At 47.8% G+C, this 16,330-nt stretch overlaps 1 long non-coding RNA gene across 1 annotated transcript; it reads left to right on the top strand.

Moving 5' to 3' along the window:
- The first annotated feature begins 1,377 nt into the window (after positions 1 to 1,377).
- On the top strand, positions 1,378 to 12,930 carry LOC123941231. The gene is made up of 3 exons (XR_006818238.1): positions 1,378 to 2,125; positions 5,155 to 5,206; positions 12,716 to 12,930. It is a non-coding gene; the product is annotated as an uncharacterized LOC123941231 (long non-coding RNA).
- Positions 12,931 to 16,330: the final 3,400 nt, after the last annotated feature.

The raw sequence follows: 16,330 nt of genomic DNA on the forward strand, positions 1-16,330 counted from the left end.
GTGTCTGTTCTCCAGCGAGGCTTCATGAGCCGTCCCACTTTTTGGCGGGGTAGGGGGAGGCAGAGTTACCCTGAAACGGACCACGCAGGCTGTCGGAAAAAGACTTCAGGTTCAATTGCACCAGAGAGCCAGCAGACATGCCCACAACCGAAGTCCCAGCAAAGCTGCCTTTAATCACTCCATCGGAAATACATGCTTTTAATAAAAGCTGCACGGAGTTATTACTGCAGGTGGCTCCTGAGCACCTTTTCAGTCGGAGAGGCTTTTAACACGTCATACCAGGATTAGAATGTCCAGAAGGAATCTCTAACCTGAAAAGGGGTTTCAAAGGAGAAACTAAGACACGGGCTTCGTCTTGACTGCATTTTTTAAACTACTCTCCCAGAACAGAATCTTTCCTCCCGAGCATGAAAATAAAGAAGGGATGTAAATGAACAAGCCCGTGCTCTCCTGTGTCAAGGCATCAACCCCAAATCCATGACAGGCTCACCATTTCTCCCAAACAGGCATTTGGGGTATAAGCGTTGGAAAACAAAAACAAAAACAAAAAAAAAATGCAAAAAAAATGCAAAAACACCCACCAAACGAAGGAGGCACTGCAGCCTAGGAGAATGAGCTCTGCTAGGCTTTCGGAGTTCAGGTATTTATTTCACACACCGCCTCACTTTTGTTCCGGAGCGAGACAGATCCGCGGGTGCCAGGCACCGTGATGGACAACGGGCACTAAAACCACACAGTCAGTCTTAGCAAATTAGGGGAACGAGAGATCATTTGGTGGCATTCTATTGTCGCTACTGCAATCACCGTCCTTTTCCCTGGTAATGGTGCTTTGTGATGAAGTGCGGTTCTCACAGGATAATTGGGAAAGATGCCGCAAGGTTCAGGGAGGCAGCATCTGGTTTTAAAAGCTCTTCAGACTCAAACTGGCATTTTACTTTATCTTGGAAAATTTATTAGAGATTCAGATCATGCCGGTTTAAATGGAAAGGTGAAAGCAGGGTAATTTCGATCTATGAATTATTCAACCTCAGCCTGGCGAAATTGCCGTCCGCGAGCTGATGCTCTGACAGTCCCCTCCCAGAGCCTCCATTACGCTTGTCAGTTTTATTTCTTTATCTACCACCTCTTTCTCAGTTGCCGAGCCTTGTCCCTTAGGGCTCGGCTTCACAAACCCAAGTGTCTTGAACTGGCAAAAACCTAAACGTGCTGCTGCCTCCCCGGCTGCCTTTCTCCCACCCCCGCCCACCCCAGATCATTAAAAACCACATCCGTGATGCTATCTGTGAGGCTCCCGGAGTAGATAAATTACAAGGCGCGCGCGCGCACACGGGCGCACGCAGGAGGGCATCCCTGCGAAGGAGAGTTACGTTCCGCTAACATCGCAAGAGAAGATAAAGTGAGGCTTCCTGCCTCTTTCTTTGTTGCCAGTGTGACCCATCCCAGTTACGTAGCATCACGCAGAGAGGAACCGGTGCGAACGCAGGCTTGCCTGGCACCCTGATTTCCAGCCAGAGCAGAGGAAGACTGCGCCGAAGGCAGGCTCACTGCAGACGACTGCGTACCTAGCGAGCACGATTATGTAGGAAAGTAAGAAGAAGCCATCAGATGACCGGAATCAGACTGTCATTCTCTCTCTGGGCTGCACTGAGCAATCGTCCACTGATGGCTGGTTGTGTCCCTGCTAGTCGGCAGCCGTCCCCGCATCCAGAGAGGACTGGGATTGAATTAGGTCAGTGAGTCTGGTTTCTCCTTTACACCGTGTTCTAACTGAGGAGCGGGGACCCGCGCCAGCCCCTGGGACCAGCCTGAACTGGGAGCGGGAGCGTCCCATGGCTTCAGTTTGCTGGAGTCGCCTGCGCAGGCCCCGGCCAGCCGCACCAGCCACGGGCAGCCTCGTCTCCTCGGTCCTAGCCTCTACTCCTGCAGGTCGAGCCACGTGGCAGGCGACGCCCGCAGACTGGGGGCACAGGTGGCGGGGGGGGGGGGGGGGACCCGCCGCGCCCCGCCGCGCCCCGCCCCGCCCGAGGCCGTGTGGCTGCGAGGCCCCAGCACTACCTGCTCTGCGGCGAACTCCCGCGGCCAACGTGCGCACTCAGACCGCGTCTCCGCTCCTGGCTAACCCAAGGTAAATACTCCTCACTTAAGGGCTGCTGAGTCGTGGCAGGAAGAGACACTCAGACTCTGCCGCTGTGCGCCCAGCTGTCCGCCCCGGCTTTGCTGCACTGCGGCTGGCAAGAGGCAGGAGCCCGGGCTCTGGCAGCCGTGACCGTGGTCGTGCAGCAGGCAGCGGTGGTGACGCAGCCGTCAGCTGACTCGCAGGGTGCTCCCGGACCGTGGCCTCCCCAGCATCAGGCCGGTTTCCAGGGTGGCACCCGGCTGGTGACCTTGAAGATGCAGCCTCGCTGCTGCAGGAAGGCAGCCTGCCTCCCTCTGCACCTGGCAGCGATCCCCCACACCTGGCAGGGACGGCAACCTGTTCTAGCTTTCTCTGGGGCACTGTGTGTGCGTGCGTGTGTGTGTGTGTTAACTCGCAGCCTGCAGGACTTAACTATTTCTGCCCTGCTTGCTAAAGACGGCAGGTCATCCTCGGAGTGACCATTCCGGCGCCAACATAGGCTGCAGGCATCGCTGCCACCTGTGGTTTTCGTTAGCTTCAGCGTCCGAAGAAGAAGCGTGGGGGGAATTCCTGCCCGTGTTCTGATTTTAAAAGCACATTTTTTTTTAAACAGGTAAAAATTGCCTTAAACCACTTGTAGGCTGTAACGGACTAGTAAATGGTACCCTAACGTGATGGCAGGAGCAACAGGGAAACCCGGAGGGTAAAGGAGTCCAGCAATAGCCTTAAATCGTGGTCCTGCCGCTAGAAAGCAGTGCGCATGCTCCGTGACGGAGCGCAGGTTGCGCCTCCCAATTAATCTGAGGATGGAGCAAAAGCCTTATATGGTATTACCCCAGTGGTTTGAGGAATGCCGAAATAAGAAAGCACTCATTACCAGGCATTTGTTTAATGACTGTAATCATACTGAATTAATTTAACTTGCTGCAATGTTTAACAGAAAGTCAATTATAAATGTGTGCTGGAAGCATAACAATACTCGTATTTGCATACACCTTCCTCCGAGGAGACGTCCTCCGAAGATAATCTCATCTCACCAGCACTGACAGAGCACTCAGAATGTGCTAAGTGCCGTACAGGACAGTCCACGGCCAGCCTCTCTGAGGACAGGTGCCCATGATTCGGAGCCCGAATGACACAGACATCCGGTGTGAGGGGCGTACAGAGGACTGCTCCCCTGGCCTATGCCAGGCACTTCCTAAGGATTCGTCGGGGCTTTTGTGTTTTTGCCTATTTATGTCCTACAAATTTTAGTTTTCTATATGCTGCTTTTCAGGTTGTCCTGACATGAATCCTACTCAAAACCAACAGGAGGTCAAAACTAGATGACAGAAATCATCCACGCAGTCGTAGAATTACTGTATTAGGGATACTCTGAGTATTAAGATTAGAATGACTAGGAGTATGTAAATGAAGGACTGATTCTACTTGGAGGCAGTGGGCAGGTAGGAGGGAGCCAGAGGCCCATGGGGAGGGATGCTGCCTGCAGGGAACCCAACACAGGTCTTTCTTTCCCATTCTCTCCTGCTCTCATTAGAGAGTCCAAGTCTCTTAAGTTCCCCTTGCTACCTTCTTTCAAAATCTGTTACAAGGAAATAAGCACCCAAATGACAAAAATAACCAATAAGTTTTAGCATCATTCCTTACACTCTTGGAGGCAAATAAAGCTTCCAGAAAAGGTATGGCTATCTGCTGGGGGCATTTTGAGCACTAATTCATTTCCGAGGGGCAAGGAGGCCTTCTCCTTCATCACAGGACAGATCTGGCCTGTGGTGCTGACTGCATGCCCCCTCCCCAACCCTGGGTGTAGGTAAGGCTCAGCCTGGAACTTCCTACCAGCTTGCACCATGAATGGGGTGATCAGGTGGGTCACTGGGGCAGGCCAGAGACACTCTGGCAGCATCTCTCCCTCCCTCTAGGACATCCCGTCTTTGCTTCTGATTTCTCTCAGGTCCTTGGCCACCAAGAAAAAGTGGCTCAAGCATTGGTATTTTTAGAAAGCGTGCCCAGAGATGCCCAGGTTTCCCAGAGGTAGACAGCAAGCTTTCCTTTCCCTGCAGACTATCCTGAAATAGCATGCTTCCCAATGACTAAAAATAAAAAAATGCTAACTCACAACCATTGAGTACAGACTTGAAACCTCTGCAGCAAAGGATGGAAAAAGGGGTGTGCGAGTATGTAGAAAAATGGGTGATGTGCTTTATGAAAGTCAATCAAACCCCCATATGTGTTAATGACTTATACATTTCCCTTAATTTTAGGTATTCAGACATAGAAGGCACACTTTCATTTTCCTTTGCATTTTGCAGAATGACGCCAGTGAGGTGGCAGCTGTCCAGGCCTTCGTTAGATAAAGGGGAAAAAAAATCTGTTCCTAAGCTCTCTGGAAATCTTCATTTTGACACGTGCATCTTGGAGGGTGGGGGTGGGGACAGTCCCTGGCAGTCTTAAACCGTAATAAACAGGATTATCAAGGGAACTAATTGTATTAAATACTCTAGCTTAAGAACTCTTGCCTTGGAAAATCCAAATACTTCCCAGGTGAAATTGCAAAGAGACTGTGATGGTCTCTGTTCCAACTTTTATCCAATTTTAAGAAAACAAGTTCAAGAAGAGCCTAGGGGTTCAGTTGGTTAGGTGTCTGCCTTTAGCTCAGATCGTGGTCTCAGGGTCCTGGGATCGAGTCCCGCATCAGGCTCTCTGCTCAGTGGGGAGCCTGCTTCTCCCTCTCCCTCTGCTGCTCTCCCTGCTTGTGCTCTCTCACTCAAATAAGTAAAAATCTAAAAAAAAAAAAAAGCCGAACAAGATTAAAGGGTGGGAAGGAGACTAGATGACTGTATTTATTGAACTTCATTAAAGCTGAAATCATGTTTCTTCTCCAAAGTGACCTTTTTAATGACTAGCAGATTCCCCATGTTCACATTTAAAAGAACACCCCAGACTTTCCAAACCGTCACCTTGCATCATATGGACCCTTCCTAAGGCTTTAAAAAAAATAATGTGGACGCAATTTATTCTTTCATCTTTTTGTTTTACAGATGAGCGAGACGACTGAAGCTCAGAAAGGCCGAGTCCTGCTTACAGCAGCATGTGAGTAAAAGGGCAGTAGAGCCCGGGACCCGAATCCTACACCTGCACCAAGACCCACTCCTTGGACACAGTCGGTCTTTCTTTCCATAGTTTGGCTATTGTGGACATTGCTGCTATAAACATTCGGGTGCACGTGCCCCTTCAGATCACTACGTTTGTATCTTTAGGGTAAATACCCAGTAGTTTGATTGCTGGGTCGTAGGGCAGCTCTATTTCAACTTTTTGAGGAACCGCCATGCTGTTTTCCAGAGTGACTGTACCAGCTTGCAGTCCCACCAACAGTGCGGGAGGGTTCCCCTTTCTCCGCATCCTCGCCAACACCTGTCATTTCCCGACTTGTTAATTTTAGCCATTCTGACTGGTGTGAGGTGATATCTCATTGTGGTTTTGATTTGTATTTCCCTGATGCCGAGTGATGTGGAGCACTTTTTCATGTGTCTGTTGGCCATCTGGATGTCTTCTTTGCAGAAATGTCTGTTCATGTCCTGTGCCCATTTCTTGATTGGATTGTTTGTTCTTTGGGTGTTGAGTTTGACAAGTTCCTTATAGATTTTGGACACTAGCCCTTTATCTGATAAGTCATTTGTAAATATCTTCTCCCATTCAGGTCAGAAGGTTTTTAATCCTAGACCATTGGTTATCTGTGTGGCCTTGGGCAGGTTCATTCCCCTGTGTGGGATTCAGCTTCCTCTGTCGAACAAAGATAATAATACCGTGCACACCAGTTATGTACATTCATGATGCTGTGCTCACACATGCTAAGCGACCAATGACTGTTAGTTCTGATTATGTTCCTCCTCTTCCTCCTTCTCCTTTCCTGATTCAGTTGGTCATCATAGCAGACTGACATTATTTGCACTGACATAGGTAAGGATATTTTTTTAAAGATTTTATTTATTTATTCATGAGAGAGAGGGGGGCAGAGGGAGAACCAGGCTCCCCAAGGAGCAGAGAGCCTGATGGGGAGCTCAATCCCAGGACCCCAGGATCATGACCTGAGCCAAAGGCAGATGCTTAACTCTCTGAGCCACCCAGGTGCCCAGGTAAGGATTTTTTAAGAGATCATAGACAAAAAGCAGAAACAACCCCCCTCCAAAAAAAAACCCTATACAAAGAACTTGGGATTCTGGAGAGTGGAGGATTAGCCTCTGTTTCCTGACTTTTGCGGGTAACAGATCAGAAAGGCCAGTATCATTTCTGCATACCTTCTGTAACCTAAGGGAGCATCACAGTTCAGCAGAGAAATTACTGAGGGGCATGACTTCAGCATGGTTTTAGAGATCTGAGAGAAGACAGAGTAGAAGTATACACTGGATTCGAGGTATTCAGGCAAAGACCAAGTTGCCAGTTGTATGCAACACGTGCAACCCTGGGGCCTCTGGCCCCTGCAGCCACGTGGCTCCCTTCATGAATGTGTCCTCACTTATGGCCGAGCCGCACACCTGCCGAGGCATACTGTATGTTTCAGAGCTAAGAATCCCTCCTTTAATGAGTCTGAGCTTCAGGGGAAGAGGCTTTGCCTGCAGGCTCTGGGGGACTTAGTCCACAGGAGCAAGGGCTTGGAATGTCAAGTTGGCTGCGTCTGGAGGGCTACAAGCCTGGGAGACGCCCCCTCCCCTGTTCAGTGGCTTTGGCACACCCCGGGAATGGGTCCCACAGGTTCTGTGCCATCTTTTGGGCTTCTTGGCAGCCAGAGTGCTGCTGAACACAGGACTGCCGTGACAGGAAGAGGATAGAGAAGCAGCTTGGAAAAGGTGGGACAGAACCCACCCTACTTCCGCTTGTCCCGGCCCAACCACGGAAGGGCAAGAGGAGGACAGTGTTATTACCGTGGTACCCTAGGTTCCCACCGAATCCCAAGGGATGATAGAATGACATCATGCCATCCGTACAGACTTACAGGCAGTAAGTTCTAGCAGTTCAAAGGAAGGACCGGTCACCTGGCTCTCCTTGCCCTGCCTCCCCCAGAGGCTCCATGTGGCCCCCCTACTTTGGGCTCAGTCCTTTTCAGAGCTGAAGAAGCACTCGCAGAAAGTGACATCAGCTGGGACAACAGGAGCCCTTGAAAGAGCCAGGCTGTGGCCCAGGAGAGTCAGATTTCCAGTCCCTGAAGGTAAAGATGTTTTAACCCAAATACCGATGTATAACAACAGAACTGCAAGAAAGAAAAACAGACACAGTTTCCATTTATTGAGTGTCGGGCATGTGCCAGGCACACAGGCTAAGATTCCCAACCACGAACGCAATAATAATCACATTTTGGGGCCTCCTGTGGCCAGAGTTCCAAATGCTTTACCTATATAACTTATATCAGTCCCACAACAGCCCTCAGAGGAAGGAATTCCCATTCCACCTCCAGGAGGTCCCTTCCACAAATGAAAAAAGGGAGGCATGAAGAGAGGAGTATTGTTCAGATCACACACCTGGTAAATATCAGGCTGCGCATTCAAACCCTCGGTGTCCAATCTGGGTTCAAGTTCAGATCCTGTGCCCTCGAACACCAGTATTCAAACACGGGATTCGCGCGCTGAGTGTTCAGTTGTAACAGTCTTCGAGTGGCTTGGAAGAGCCTAAGAGAAAGGAGGGGAAAAACAGAAACTAAGCTTACAGTCACTCAAGGAAGGGTTAAAATCTGAGAGTCGGTGACAAGGGAGACCCCATCCCATAAGAATTATTAGTGAACGGGCTTTTCAGCCCAGTGTTCCTTTAACAATTGAACACTGCGGTATGCTAGTAAGTTGGCTCTTGGGGAAAGAAAAGAATGGCTTGTAGCGTTTGCCCATTTCTGTGGTGTAAATACCCCCACCATGGCCGAGTTCAAGATTCCAACTGTTTAGCAACCTGTTTGCAAGATTCCTGCATATTTAACAATCGGTTCTCGAAAAGCCTGGAAGAGCTGCTTCAGCACACGGCAGTGTGAGCTCCGTAGCGGCCGGATCCACTCCCTTCCCGAACCGTATCATTTTATAATATCTACACACTCAGGGCGGATTTCATACTAAACACACAGCTCTGTGACGTCCCAAGACCTTAGGTAGTCTCTCTCCTACTCTCCCTCCCAAGCAATGTGTTTTTACTTCTCGTATTTCATGAAAGACGTTTTTACTTTTGATCTTGATTTTAAGAGGAAGGTGCGACATTTATAGTTCTCTTCCTTTGACCTTCTAATAAATCTAACAAATCGGTGTGGCTTTTGGAGGGGGAATGACTCCTGGTTGGGCAAGAGCTTTCCTCCGTGAATTGGGAGACCTGAGAAACCCATGGATGTCGTGCTTACATGTGCATGGGAATGTGCACGCCTGCGCACACACACACGCATTCACCACTATTGACCGTGACCCCTCCATAGCCTGGAGCACGTCTGAACCCGCCGCACTCACCAGTTTGCCTCTGCACCTGTTCCCAACCACTGCCTCAGACCGTAGCTGCACACAACCTTTCGAGGCCGGGCAGCCAGGCGAGTCACTTTCTAAGTCTGTGATTGCCATGAGGTCATGATGTGAATTCAGACCTAGCAAATGAAATGGCAATTACCCTTTGAGAAACGATGTAACTCTAGGGATAATCACCACGTTCTGCGTAATATTTTTTTTTTTTTTTAGATCTTTGGGGGGTGCTAATTTGTAAAGCACATATAACCAAATGAATAATTATATAGCAAGGGGCTGAAGGCAATTACAAAATAATTGCATGCTATCTGATCCCTCCATGAAAATAGGCTTCATAGAATGTTCCCCTAAACTATTTCTTGTACCTGTGGAAGGCTTTAAGGTTTTTCTTTTTCTTTAGCTCTTTTGAGTCCGGTTGTTTGGTAAAATATACTCAAGTGTTGGCCCTCCGTATCGGTTAGAAACCCCGCATAAAGCTTGATTTTTGCCTGTATGTTCTTTAAAGTAAATTTATGGGAAATTCAACACTTTGTTATAAAATAGGCTTCGTGTTGGGTAAAAGCTTTTTGCTCAGCCGCAGGGTCATTTAAGTGTTCCGAGCAGGCAGGCTAGCCTGAGCTATGATGTCCGGTATTCCTGACTTCAGATATTTCCAAGTTATGATGGTTTATCAGGATGTTGGTTTATCAGGATGTATGTCGAGGAAGACCTGTACTAGAATTACTCAAAAATTTTACGAATACCATCTGTCTTTGGATCTGAAACAGCACCCGAGACCTCTGAAAGCACGTTCCTGTGTGTTATGCCTTTGTGTACGTCCCTCACAACATTTCCATTCTCAGCTGAAAATGAATAAGACTGGGAGAGAGAAGGTAAGTGATTTGCCCGATGACTTCTATCTCCTCCTGGCTCCAAGGTTCCCTCCCGCCCACCCCAAGCCCCATGCATACACTTCCTTTGTCCTGATCTTTATTGTTTCTATTCCTGAAGTTAGATGAGAAACAGAGAGACAGAGGGAGAAATAGTGCAGCCACACTGGTTACTAGAAAGAAATGGAGTGAGGTGGGCGCCTGGGTGGCTCAGTGGGTTAAGCTGCTGCCTTCGGCTCAGGTCATGGTCTCAGGGTCCTGGGATCGAGTCCTGCATCGGGCTCTCTGCTCAGCAGGGAGCCTGCTTCCCTCTCTCTCTCTGCCTGCCTATCTACTTGTGATCTGTCAAATAAATAAAATCTTTAAAAAAAAAAAAAAATGGAGTGATGGGGCGCCTGGGTGGCTCAGTGGGTTAAAGCCTCTGCCTTCAGCTCAGGTCATGATCCCAGGGTCCTGGGATCGAGCCCCGCATTGGGCTCTCTGCTTAGCTGGGAGCCTGTTTCCTTCTCTCTCTCTGCCTGCCTCTCTGCCTACTTGTAATCTCTGTCTGTCCAATAAATAAATCTTTAAAAAAAAAAAAATGGAGTGAGGAGTTGGGGATCCATGGGATGCATTTTGCAAGCCCGTCCAGAAGCTAGAAGAGCCCCCTATCAATAAACATACTTGAAACTTGCCCCACTGTGTATCCTTCTAAAACAGACTGCATTGACGATCAACTTTAAAAGCCAATAAATGGGGGCACCTGGGTGGCTCAGTGGGTTAAGCCGCTGCCTTCAGCTCAGGTCATGATCTCAGGGTCCTGGGATCGAGTCCCGCATGAGGCTCTCTGCTCAGCAGGGAGCCTGCTTCCCTCTCTCTGCCTACTTGTGATCTCTCTCAAATAAATAAATAAAATCTTTAAAAAAAAAAAGCCAATAAACGATAGTGCTGAATTCTCATGTAATTTGCTGAAGCCTGTACCAAAAGTGGAAAAACGGAATGTGTGTACAGAGGGATGGTTAATCGTATTGGCTGCTTATCGTCATGATCGCGGGGCTGACCAGGAGGGGGCGAAAGCTTGTTGCCGCTGCCCGACATCACAAGGCGATATCGTACCCCGTATTGCTAGCCTGGGAAAAGATGAGAATTCCATGTACAGTTTCTACTGATTTAGTATTAAATCTAATCTAGAATGATCTACTTGTATGCCGGTGCTCACCCTCCACCCCCGCCCCTGCTGCCAGACCCTGCCTCTCACCTTATTCCTGCCCTTGGCAATTTCTTGTGCTAATCCTGCTTTGCAGATGGTCCAGAATGAGAAACGACAAAAAGGAAAGAAGTATCTGGAAGAAAAATCATTTCTTGTATTTTAATAAGAGATTAATTACAGTTGACCTTTGAACAAGATGGGTTTGAACTGCGTGGGTTCACTTAGACGTGGATTTTTTACTGTCTCGTATAGTAAAGGTATTTTCCTTATTTTTTAAATAACATCCTCTTTTCTCTAGCTTACTTTGTTGGAAGAATATAGTATATAACACACATAGCATACAAAATGTGTGTTAACAGACTGTAATCAGTAAGGCTTCTGGGCAACAGCGGGCCATTAGTAGTGAGGTTTTCAGGGAGTCAGAAGTTACATGCAACTTTCGGACCACACCGGGGGTTGGCCTCCATGTTGTTCAAGGGTCAACTGTACTGCTTTACTTCTACTTTTAGGAAATTTTAGAATTTTTCCTTGAAGGATATTGTTTGCTCCAATCCACTGGATACCGAAGGGGCCTGAGAGCTAAAATTGGCCGGCGGTGAAACTTTCCAAAACCACCAGCGTTCCTAACAAACTCGAGGTGGTGGAGTTTAGAAATGTAGTTATATCATACTTGCAATTGAAACTTGTGGTTTTCCATGCCTTTGTGAAAGGATCTACTTCCAAACTGTTGCCGAAGTGACTCAGGTCTCTTCCATACTCCCAGGAGATGTGGAGCTGGAGAATGACGAGTACAGGGGCAGAGGCAAACGGATGGTCGATGGTCTCTTCCCAGATTCTTCATGTCACTGATGCTTAGTCCACTGAAAATCAAAAACGCAACATTTTTCATTTACTTTAAATACGGTCACAGGGGGCGCCTGGGTGGCTCAGTGGGTTAAGCCGCTGCCTTCGGCTCAGGTCATGATCTCGGGGTCCTGGGATCGAGTCCCGCATGCGGCTCTCTGCTCAGCAGGGCGCCTGCTTCCCTCTCTCTCTCTCTGCCTGCCTCTATATCTACTTGTGATCTCTCTCTGTCAAATAAATAAATAAAATCTTTAAAAAAAAATACGGTCACAGGCACTAAAATTATTTAAGTATAAAAGAACAGAAAGGTCTGCTTTCTTCTGTAATGAGAAAGTGAACAGCAAGCCCACGAACCCATTGCTGAGTTTAGGTTCACTGTTTCAGAGTGAATTAAAAGTCCTATTGATTTAGTAGGAGAACACATTTGTGAAAACTAGACTTTTTAACAGGTTTAGGAATGTTTTTAAGATATCAGATAAATGAGCAGCCCTTAAAATACCAGCCTCCACCAAGCCTCCATAAAGAGGACGGCCTTATAAAGAGGGTGGCCACAAGGGACGGACTTGTGTTTTTTGAAAATTGCTGGGGATGTCCGACGTAGTTGGAAATTGAAAAGGGTATAAATGGAAAGCAAGGAGGTAGAGACCACATATATTACATATTCCTTGTTGTTATTTTTTAAAGATTTTATTTATTTATTTGGCAGGCAGAGAGAGAGGGAGGAAGCAGTCTCCCTGCTGAGCAGAGAGCCCGATGCGGGACTCGATCCCAGGACCCTGAGATCATGACCCAAGCTGAATGCAGCGGCTTGACCCACTGAGCCACCCAGACACCCCGTTACATATTCTTTTAAGAAGAATCCATGACGAGATGGCTGAGACGCTGTCTGCTGGGTCCAGGGCATGCACTCCGTGTAGGTTTGTAAAGCCGAAAGGCGTCGTGGAGTGATCAACTCCTTGTGGCACAGACAAGGGAACTGGGGCTCAGATGCCTTGTCCCAGCTCAGGCTCCCAGGAGGTCGTAGAGCCTGCGCTCATCCCATAGTCTCCCCGCCAGAGTTTACAGCGTTGCACGCCCCCATTTGAGTAAGTCGTGCAAACATTCCTTCTGTCTTACACTCTGGCTTCAGGATCTCGTTTTACTTTACCCCCAATTACATTAACTTTTAAAAATACCCTCAGGCACTAATGCCAGGCTAAAGACCGGGTCTGTTTTCCAGGTGAACACACTTTGATTCTCGGTACCCTGGGGTCCTGTCCACAGTCACAAAGAGCCGGTGGGAGTAAGACACAAGGCTGAAGACGGCTTCTGCAGCTACAGGAAGGAGACTGATAAAGGGCCTCCAGTTCCCCCTTGAACTTGGTGTGGGTCACTCTGCGCTCGCCCCCATGGTTGGGATCTCAGTAAAAATGGCTTTTCCCCAGTCATACCTGTCATGCGTCGAAGTGGAAAACAGCTTGTGGATTTCTTGTGCCACCCCGAAATGGGACAATACCGGCACGAACATTTCCTGGATATTTGATAGCCGCGAACTCCCTCTACCCGCTGCAGCTGCTGCCCCGCAGACACCGGGGAGATTAGATACGGCGTTTGCACCTGGCCAGCCATAAACGGCTTCTGGGTCGCACACGAAGGTTAACAGGCCCCGTTCCCTTCCCTCCTTAGACCTACAGTGTGAAAACATGAAAGAGAGCTGTAATTATTGATCAACAATAAAAACCTCTGCGGCGTGTGTAACGCGAATGGATTTATTTGCCTGCCCGGAGTGGAGGCAGACCGGTTCCTGGGGGTTGACAAGGATGTGCCTCCTCTTCCCTGGGTCCTTTACTGATTTATCTTTTTTAAGATTTTATTTCAAGTAACCTTTACACCCAATGTGGGCCTCGAACTCCCAGGCCTGAGATTAAGAGCCCCACCAAGGGAGCCCACCAGGAGCCGCTTCATTCTGTCCCTTACCTTCGAATGTTAGACTGTGGGGGTGGTTTCTGTCAGAGGAATAAGAGGGAATTCACTGTTCGCTTGGTCAGCTAGTGAGAGATTCCACCCTTCACAAAGCAGGAACTTGGGGCACCTGGGTGGCTCAGTGGGTTAAGCCTCTGCCTTTGGCCCAGATCATGATCTCAGGGTCCTGCAATTGAGCCCCGCATTAGGCTCTCTGCTCATCGGGGAGTCTGCTTCCTCCTCTCTCTCTGCCTGCCTCTCTGCCTACTTGTGATCTTTGTCTGTCAAATAAATAAATAAAATCTTTAAAAAAAAAAAAAATGGCAGGAAATTTTCTCTCCAGAACTTTGCCTGGTTCTTTCTGGTGCATCTGCCCCCACCCCCTTTGAGCTAGGCTTTGTTCTCATGACCCCCTTTTTTGTGACCCAGCATTGGTCCTGAGGCCAGACAAGTGGGGCTCGGCTTGGGAAGCAGGGCAGAGCTGGGTGCGTTTCCTGGAGTCCTCTCCGTGATTATGATTCAGGAGATCCTGGCTGGCTGAAAGCAGGATTAAAATGAGTTTATAGACTTCTGCGGCCAGCTCTCATCTACTTAGCCACAACGTGGTAATTCGAGAGCATAAAAAAAAAAAAAGACTCCATATTAGCAGATCATTTGAATGTGCCCCCCTCTTTTTCCTCCACAAATCCTAATGCTCCACACTTTTGTTCCCGGTATGTTATATAAGCATGAATCATTCTGAGACTTGAATAACTCCTTTGACCGTGGGGAGTTCAGAGGCCTACAAGGAACTTTAGCTGAAATGGAAACTTGCCACATGGGTGATCACTCTCCACTCCTGTTTTCTACTAGTTCCTAAACTTTTCAAGTACGAGAGCCCATTTTTTACCCAATACTAGGCATTTTGTTTTAGTCTCTGTTGACTGAGATTACCAAAAGCTGTCATGAAAGCAGCATATTTTGTACTGATTAATCATTGCAACAGCCACTTACACATGAAAAATAACAGTACATCTGTATCAGGACATTCTTCATTCTGTCCTCGATAACACTCGGTATAAATACAGATTTCCGGACTCCTTAACAAAACTGCAGAGGCTCCCAGGGGTTCGAGGGCCAAATTACACAGTCACTCTTCGAAAGAGTAAATGACTCTTGCAGAAAGAATTTAGAAAGAGGGTTGTTGAAAGAATCTTGCAAAAACTTGCAGAATAAGATCTTCGGTACACCATGTTCCACAGGACGAACGAAGAGGATGCGAGGAAGCTAGCTCTCGAATTTCCAGCAATAACTTGAGGTGTTCTGCTCCTGCAATTTAACCGACCTATGGGGCACTGTTGTTGGTTGTTTTTTTTTTTTAATGGACCAATGTAATTAGATAAAATTCATAATCAACTCAAATATTTATCTTCTTGGGGCTCCTGGCTAACACAGTGAAGTGTGCGACTCCTGATCTCGGGGTTGGGGGGTTGAGCCCGATGTTGGGTGTAGACCTTACTTCAAAAAAAAAAAAAACTTTTTTTTTTTGGTATCTTTTATCTTCTTATAGTGCAGCCCCCTGAACCAGTATAATCGCTGTATGTTAACAAGAATGACTACATTTGAAAATCCCTATTCAGTAAAACTAAATTAAGTAAAATACAGAGTACATAATTCACAATCTGATTTAATTTTTACATTAGATTATTAACAAATTTTTGAGCTATCACAGACCCTCTAAATCATGTTCTTGCCCTTTATTCAGACCTATAAAATAATATTCAGGTCACTGGATGTGGTTTTTTTTAAATATTTTATTTATTTGACAGAGAGAGGTCACAAGTAGGCAGAGAGAGAGGGGGAAGCAGGCTCCCCACTGAGCAGAGAGCCCGATGCGGGGCTCGATTCCAGGACCCTGAGATCATGACCTGAGCCGAAGGCAGAGGCTTAAACCACTGAGCCACCCAGGCGCCCCCACTGGGTGTGTTTTAAAAGTTATTTCTAGCCTCATTTTCCCTTTTGATTTGAGGCAAGCAACAGTTTCCCCCAAGAGTCTCCAATGCACATCTTCAAACACAGAGCAGATTCTAATGTAAATTCTAGTCCTTTCTTCTCTTAAAAAAAAAAATGGCCAAGAAACAAACACTGTATTCCATTTTTCAGCAATCCTCAACTGTTGATCCTTCCTGCCAGGAGCCCACTCTTCCTGATGGAATTACATTGGGTTTGTAATCTAAAGAACCCGTTTTCCCTGGGTGAGAAGGAATGAAAGGCTCAGCCTCACACCCAAGCCAAACTACTCCCTGGGGAATCCTCTCCAGATAGCAAACATTAGAAAAAGCAAAGATAAACCTCCCAGGAGCACCTCCAAGGCTGCCCAGCCCCAGGAGGAATCCTTTGAGACTTCCTTGGGCGCCTAGTTACAAGAATGATCTGTTCGGTGGTGACGAAAGATACACATTCCCATAAAGCTTTTATACCAGCTAAACCCTGACCCCCACCAAGCAGGGCAGGGGAGCTGATAACCTCTCCCAGTCAGGCTGCCCTGAGAGATCTTGGAAAGCCAAAGGGCAGACTCACATCAACTCAGCTGCCCTGATGATACGCAGCGGACCTGCCAACATCTCACGGCTTCACACCGATGCAGACCTTCCAGAAGGGTGAAAATCAAAGGCTTCGCTCCCAGTTCTGTTCTGTAGCACAGGGTTGTGTCCTTCACAGAGTGCAATACCTTCCATCACCCCAAAGACGCCACCTCCCTCTCCCCAAGCCCACCGCACAGCCCCGCAAAGCCCGCTCTCCCTGGATTTGCATCCAGGTGCAAATTCCTACTTGCAGTGGGAATCCTTCATCCAAATGCAAATCATTTTGCAAGATCAAAATTCTTTGGCTATGATCAGTAGGGACCAGCCTC

Source organism: Meles meles, chromosome 5, assembly GCF_922984935.1.
Source record: "Meles meles chromosome 5, mMelMel3.1 paternal haplotype, whole genome shotgun sequence".
Taxonomy (NCBI): Eukaryota; Metazoa; Chordata; class Mammalia; order Carnivora; family Mustelidae; genus Meles; species Meles meles.